Source organism: Triticum urartu, chromosome 1A (assembly GCF_056163025.1).
Source record: "Triticum urartu cultivar PI428250 chromosome 1A, HENAU_Tu73, whole genome shotgun sequence".
In the NCBI taxonomy this organism is placed as follows: domain Eukaryota; kingdom Viridiplantae; phylum Streptophyta; class Magnoliopsida; order Poales; family Poaceae; genus Triticum; species Triticum urartu.
In genome coordinates, this window is record NC_141873.1 from 53,327,461 (window position 1) to 53,334,987 (window position 7,527).

The 7,527-nt window shown below is 42.3% G+C and overlaps 1 pseudogene; it reads left to right on the forward strand.

Annotated features, from left to right (window-relative positions):
* Nucleotides 1–575: 575 nt before the first annotated feature.
* On the forward strand, nucleotides 576–5,046 carry LOC147989941 (uncharacterized; annotated as a pseudogene).
* The last annotated feature ends 2,481 nt before the right edge of the window (nucleotides 5,047–7,527 follow it).

A 7,527-nucleotide genomic window follows, 5' to 3' on the forward strand; every position in this document is an offset into this window, starting at 1 on the left:
AACATAGCATCCCCAAGCTTGGGCCTTTTCATATCATAAGCATAATCACTCTCATAATTAATAGTATGGATAGCACCAATAGTATAGCAATTATCATATTCTTCCAAGCAAGTGCCAAAAAGATTTTCAAGATCATAAGAAGTATCATGAGTAAAATGCACCGGCGGTACTTGAACTTGAGAAGAAAGAACACTTTGGTCACTGTACTTCAAAATACGACCAATACGGTCACTCAATACGCATACACGTGATTGTACGGTCACTGTTCACCGTATGCCACTCGTCGCCGCTCCATTTGACCACTTGTTGACCAATCCGAGGCAACAGCTGGCGTTTGCGGGGGGTTCTCCTGGGCTTTTTACAAGGAAACCCTTGGCTGGCTCTGTAATTCCTCCAGCTCCTTGTCCATTCGGCTTCGATCATAACGAAAGGGGAGGAGGTGAAAGGGGAGGAGGGAAGGGCGATCGTCGGCGGCACCGCACCGCACCACCACCACCACCACCGGAGTCACCGCACAAGGGCGAGAGGCGCCGCATAGGCACGGCGCATCTCATCGCTGGAGCTGTTTCGTTGCGATGTCGCCTGTTCGTCGCCCCGATGGCGGTCCGCCGCCCAACTACAGTAAGCCCTCACATCGCCCCGCCATGGTTCTTGCGCTGTAAGCTACAGGGTAGAAATTTAGAGATGGGCATTGTGCATGGTGTGTTTGTTAGTCAGATACGCCCATGTGTATTTTGGAGATTTGGCTAGGGTTTTCAACCATGATTTGGGGTTTTTTGCCTATAGGGTTTTGGGTTTGGAGAAGGTGGCTGTTTGTAGGTTATTTGGTACTGTAAGGTGCTATATTTTGGTGCATGTTGAAGATGTTGGTTGTATAGGTGAATTACATACTGAAAGTTGGTACCTTGCATCTATTTCTTGGAGTTTATGTGGAACAGAAATTCCGAAACTCTGTTTTGCTCTGTTTTCATGTATGCAGACAAGCGCAGCAGGAAGTTTTCAGTGCAGTTTAACCATGGTGGTTATTTCCTTTGGCAAGGTACCAATCGTTCATATGTCAATGGTCATCAACTGTGGTACGATGAAGTAGATGCAGATACTTGGTCTCCAATCATGGTTGAAAACCTAGTTGAAGAGACAGGATATGAGATGGCAGGCAGGCTGAAGGTATATTACTGCATTCCCATTCTGTCAATCAATAGGAATGTGTTGAGAGAAATCAGAGGAGATGGTGACACAGATCAGATGCTCACATTTGTATCAATTGGGAATTACTAATTTAGTTTGTATCTTGACCATGAGGATAGTTTGAATGCTAACCTGACAGAAGATGATGTGGTCAATTTCCCAATAAGGCAGCTACCTCAAGTGTTTAGTCCCTCCAAGAGTAAACCAAATGAGCCAGAAATTGCAGATATTTATGTTGATACTGAAGATGCAAATGTGACACACCCAATTCCTATACAGGTAGTGTATCCTCCAGAGCATGCAGCAGATGATGGTGTAAGCAAGTATGTGTTTGCAAAAAGGAAAGCATCTGATGGCAGTGAAGATGTTAGTGTGGAGGAGCCAGCTGTGATTCAGACATCAAGAAATGGTGATGAATATGCTGTTGAAGGTCAAGGTGAAGGTGTTAGTGTGGAGGAGCCAGCTGTGACGCAGACAGCAAGAAATGGTGATGATGATGATGTTGAAGGTGTTAGAGGAAGATACTTAAAAAGGAAAAACAGACAGTGCAACTCATCTGGAGCAGCTAGTTATGAAATGGAAACAAATGAGAGTGATTCAGATGACTCTGACTTTGATCCTAGGGCCATAGTGGACAGTGATTATGATATTAGTGATGGTGATGATGATCTGTATGCTGATAATGTGGATATGGATGAGCCTGAAGACAGAAAGTTGAAAGAGAAGAAGAAGGAACAAAAAAAGGAAGTGCCTGTTAAAGGAAATGAGAAAGAAGCACATGAGCCAGTAGCAAATGATCCTGAAGATGAGTTGTATGAGTCAGAAGGAGATGACTTGTGGGCCCCTGAGTTAGATGATGAAGAAATTTACATGAAGTTCAAGGCATTGAGAAATGAGGACCTACACTGCCCCAAGTTTCATGTTGGGCAAGTCTTCCATACTGTTGAGTTACTAAGGAAAGCAATCAAGGAATACAGTTGCAAGAACAGAGTAGATGTGAAGCTCCCTGTAAATGACAAGAAAAGGGTGAAGGCAACTTGTGATGAGGATTGTACTTGGTACCTTTGGGCCTCTTATGATAGTAGGACAAAGTGTTTCATGGTCAAGAAATATGTACATGAACACACATGTACCAAGAAGTGGAAGATCAAGGCTTTCACTGCTCCTTTCTTAGCACACAAGTACCTTGAGAGCTTTAGAGCTGACCAAGATATGAATCTGAGGAACTTTTCAAGAGTAGTTCAGAAGGAATGGCATATGAAACCATCTAGGATCAAGTTGCAAAGAGCTAGAAGGATAGCAATGAAGATTATATATGGTGATGAAGAGGCCCAGTACAATATGCTGTGGGACTATGGAAATGAACTTAGGAGAAGTAACCCAGGCAGCTCCTTTTTTGTCCAACTTGATGATAAAGCAAGGTTCTGCAAAGCATATATGTGCCTGGATGCTTGCAAAAGAGGTTTTCTTCTGGGGTGTAGACCAATGATATTCCTTGATGGATTTCATATTAAGACTAGGTATAGAGGACAGCTTATAACTGCTGTGGGAATGGACTCAAATGATTGTATTTTCCCTATTGTTGTTGCTGTGGTTGAAGTGGAGGACAAACCCAACTGGTGTTGGTTCCTTGAGAGGCTTAAGAATGATCTAGGCATCATCAACACCAACCCATGGGCTATTATGTCTGATAAACAAAAGGTAAATGATGTTGATCTTCATAACTTGCTGTAGATGACCTTATTTCATTTAGTTCAGCACCATATGAAGTAGTTGTTACTTATTTTGCAGGGCCTAATAAATGCTGTAGATGAGTTGTTTCCACAGTCAGAATATAGGTTCTGTGTGAGGCACATGTGGAAAAACTTCCAACAGCAATTCAAAGGTGATGTACTAAAGAATCAACTTTGGAAGATAGCAAGAAGCAACACTACTGTGAAGTATGAGCAGTACATGATTGAGATGAAGGAAATTAACTTGGATTCCTACAAATGGTTGCATGAGCTTGAACCTAACACTTGGGTTAGGGCATTTCAAAGTGATCTACCCAAGTGTGATATCTTGCTCAACAACAATTGTGAAGTATTTAACAAGTAAGAACCAACTGCTCTCATGTTCTCATATGCTATCTGGTACTCTATTCAAATATTTACTGATGTGTCATTTACATGGACAGGTACATATTAGATGCTAGGAAGCTACCAATATTATCAATGCTTGAAAGAATTAAACAACAATTGATGTAGAGGCACTACAACAAGCAGATAGAAGGAGATAAGATGAAAGGAGACATATGCCCTAAGATCAAGAAAAAGGTTGATAAGCTAACTGAATGGGCAAACACCTGCTATGTTGATGGGGCTGGTGATGGAGTCTTTCAGGTTGGTGATAGAGGGACTGACTACATTGTTGACTGGCACAGTAATGAGTGTAGCTGCAAGAGGTGGCAGAAGAGTGGCACACCATGTGTACATGCTATAACATGTGCTAGACATGAGAGAGTTGATCCCCTCCTACTGGTGAACCAATTCTATTCTTTTGGGATGTTCAAGAAAGCATACAAGAACATCATCTATCCCTGCAGAGATAAGACAGAATGGGAGAGGATGAATGGACCCCCAATCAAGCCACCATTGTACACCAAGCAGGTAGGCAGGCCATGCAAGAGCAGAAGAAAGGCCCCACATGAAGTTTCTTGCAGCAATGGTGGCAAAAAAATGTCAAGGCATGGTGTGATCATGCATTGCAACTATTGTGGAGAGCCAGACCACAACATTAAAGGCTGTAAGTACCTCAAGGATGGTCTGCCCCCTCCAAATGTGCAAGCTACACCACAACCACATGCAGAAGGTGCTCCAAATGTGGAAGTTGATCCAAATGTGGAAGCTAGTAATGCAGAAGGTGCTCCAAACGTAGGAGATGATGAGCAAGTTATTACTCAGGTATGCCTTTCATCATTTGTACTGTAGGTTTTCTAGCACTGTTGCCTAATCATTCAAAATTACTTGAACTTCAACAGGAGCACAACTATCCAGAAAATCATGTCACAGAAGATCTTATGGTTGATCATATGGTTCAAAATGTAAGTTAATGTGCTTCTTTCATGTAATTGATGTTAAGTTCATACATAAAACATGTTATTAATCAACTTTCATATGTACTTTTGCCATCCAGAGGCCTCTGCCAAGAGTGGTTGCATCAGGGCCTATACCAGAATCAACTTTCATATGTGCTGCAAGGGCCATGCTCAATCAAAACATGGGAGCTACAGCACAATCCAGCAACAATGGGAGCTCAAGCACAATCCAGCAAGGTGACTTGGCCAAAAAATTACTTCTCCTCAAGAGGCAGAGAGACAAAGAACTGGAAGATAAGAAGGAAGCACTTCTTGCAGCAAGAAGGGAGGAACAACAAAAGAAAGCAGAGGAAGCTGCCAGGAAGAGACATCAGCAAGAGGAGAAGAAAGCATTGGAAGCAGAGAGGAAGAGGAAGTCACAAGCTGAGAAGAGAGAGAAGAAAAAAGAAGAAGCTGCAATAGCAAAGAAGGCTAAGGAAGAAACAAGGCAGATCATTATGGAGAACAAGAAAGCTTTGGCTGCTAAGAATAAAGCAAGGCATCAAGCTCAGAAGAAGGCTGAAAAGGAGGAAGCTGCAGCCAAGAAGAGAGCAGAGAAAGAAGCTGCAGCAGCAAGAAAAAGAGCAGACAGGGTAGCTGCTGCTGAGGCTAGGAAGGAGGAAATGAGGCTAATAGGTATTGCTCTTGGCAAGAGGCCTGCAGGTCCAGAGCCTGATTCAGATGATGATCTTGTGCTTCCCAGTAATACCAGAGGCACTTCAATGTTTGACATCTTCAGATGATGTACTTTTTAAGCTCCAAGGCATGAGAAATGTTATAATTGATCCATACTGATGTGCACACATGAGTATGGATCAATTGTTCATCATTTTGTAACTGAATGCTGGATATGTTCTGAATTTTGGTACTTCCGAGATCATTTTGTAAGTGAATGCTGTTATGTTATGAATTGTTGGTACTTCCCAGATATGTTATGTTCTGAATTGTTGGTTATTTCCTTGACTTTGATGCTGCTTCCTATCTTCATATGACAACAATACTGGTTATGCATGTTACTGGTTATGCATATGTTCATATATGTCAATAATAACTTCAACAACTTCAACCATTATCTTCATATGACAGCATCAACAGGTTCAACCATTCACTTCATATGACAGCAAGATGATAACTTGCAGCACATTAACTTCATATGACAGCAAAATGTACACAGAATCAACTTCATGTGCCAAATTAACTTCCATTTGTAGCAAAAGATAGTCACTTGCTTACATGGTGGCAAAAGCATCACTTAGAATGCTGGATAACTACATCAACTACAGCTACAAACTGGAAACTACATCAACTTCAGACTTACAACGCAAAAGCATCACATAACAGACTAGGCATCAACTACCAGTTCATCTCCAAACAAACTACATCAACTACCAGTTCATCTCCTAACAAACTAGGCAGCATGCTACTGGAAACACTGCATCAACTCCATCACTTCTTCAGCATAGAAATGCCTAGCAGCACTGCAACTACAATGAGTGCTGCCACCAGTGCCTTCATCATCACCAATATTTGATTGCCTAACCCTATGAGTGCCTCTGCTTGCTGATTGGAGATTTGAGCTGCACCTCCACCTGCATATCTTCTTCCATCTTGAAAGCCTGGAAGATCTACTGCACCTCCACCTGCATATCTTCGATTCCTTGCTCGCATCAGCTCTTCCCTCTTATCCTCTGCAGCTCTTAATGCATCTACGGCTTCATTAACAACGAGAAAGTGATTATCCAGCAAGTAGCCAACGTACTCCAACTCCCAATGCCAGAAATGGTCCTGAAGATCAAAAGAAAAGAACAGACGCCAGAAATCACCATCACAACTTCCACAAAAGATCCACCAAAATTAGCAAAACAACAACGGCAAAAATGACTTACACTAACAGGACACCTGTAGAAGACCCAGCCCTCGTGCTTCTCCGTGTTCGACACATAGAACTTCACACGAGCGGGGCAAAGAGGGCATCTTATGAGCGGCACCACCACCGAACGGCCGCCGAATGATGACCTAACCGAGCTTGTCGACATGGCGGAGTGGTGAAGAGGGCAACGACGACAGCGGCAAGCTGCTGGAAGAGGGCGGTGGCAAGCAGCAGGGAGATGGGGGCGGCGGCGGCAAGCAGCAGGGGAAGGGCGTCGGCCTCGGCGCAAAGCAGCAGGGGGAGTGGGGAATGAGGGATTCGACACTCCTATTACAGGGTGGTGGATGAAATTAGATGCGTCGGGCTAATTTACATAACCCCCACCCCCCCCCCCCGCAAACGCCAGCTGTCGCCTCGGATTGGTCAATGAGTGGTCAAATGGAGCGGCGACGAGTGGCGTATGGTGAACAGTGACCGTACAATCACGTGTATGCGTATTGAGTGACCGTATTGGTCGTATTTTGAAGTAAAGTGACCAAAGTGTGCTTTCTTCTCAAGTTCAAGTACCGCCAGTGCATTTTACTCAAGTATCATTATCTTCCACAAATATATTTTCATGAGGCACAATAGTAATAGGAGCAGCATTATTTGAGAGAGATATCTTTTTACCTCTCTTCCTTTTTCTTTTCTTCTTCTTCACAACATCATGTGTGGGTTCAATCCTCTTTTTGGAGCTCCTTATTAATGAGATTGGTTGAGTAGGAGGCTCCTCCTTGTTACCTGATTCATCATAAGAAATAATAGGAGGATATTGGGAAGTCTCTTCCCTTTCATTAGTATTCTCTTCATCTTCTATTTGTTTTCTTTTCTTTATGTAGTTGCCAATATAAGGATTTTCAATACAATTCACCGCACAATACATATAAATTTCCTCTAGATCAAATCCAAGAAGTTTATCAAGATTAAACTTTGGAATACTCAGTTATATGTTTCATTTCCTCATAACCTAAAAGAAGACTAAGCCCTTTATAATGCTCAAGGGTAATCAAATTATCACAATTTTTGGATACAATTTGGTCATGAAACAATTTGCATTGGAGATTTAAATGACCATGTTCATTGCAAAGTTCACAAGGGGCGCGAAAAATATTGAATTTTTCAGCACAATCATCAAGACTTTCTTGCAACAATTTAGTTTCTAAGTACTTATTCCTCTTGCAATATTTATCTTCCCTATTTGGTGTGTACTTACAAACCCAATGCACTCCACAAAAATTAACATGTTTATAGGAGACATTTTCATTATAACTAGTGCAAGCATCATTAGTATTATGGATATTCAAAGAATTCGTAC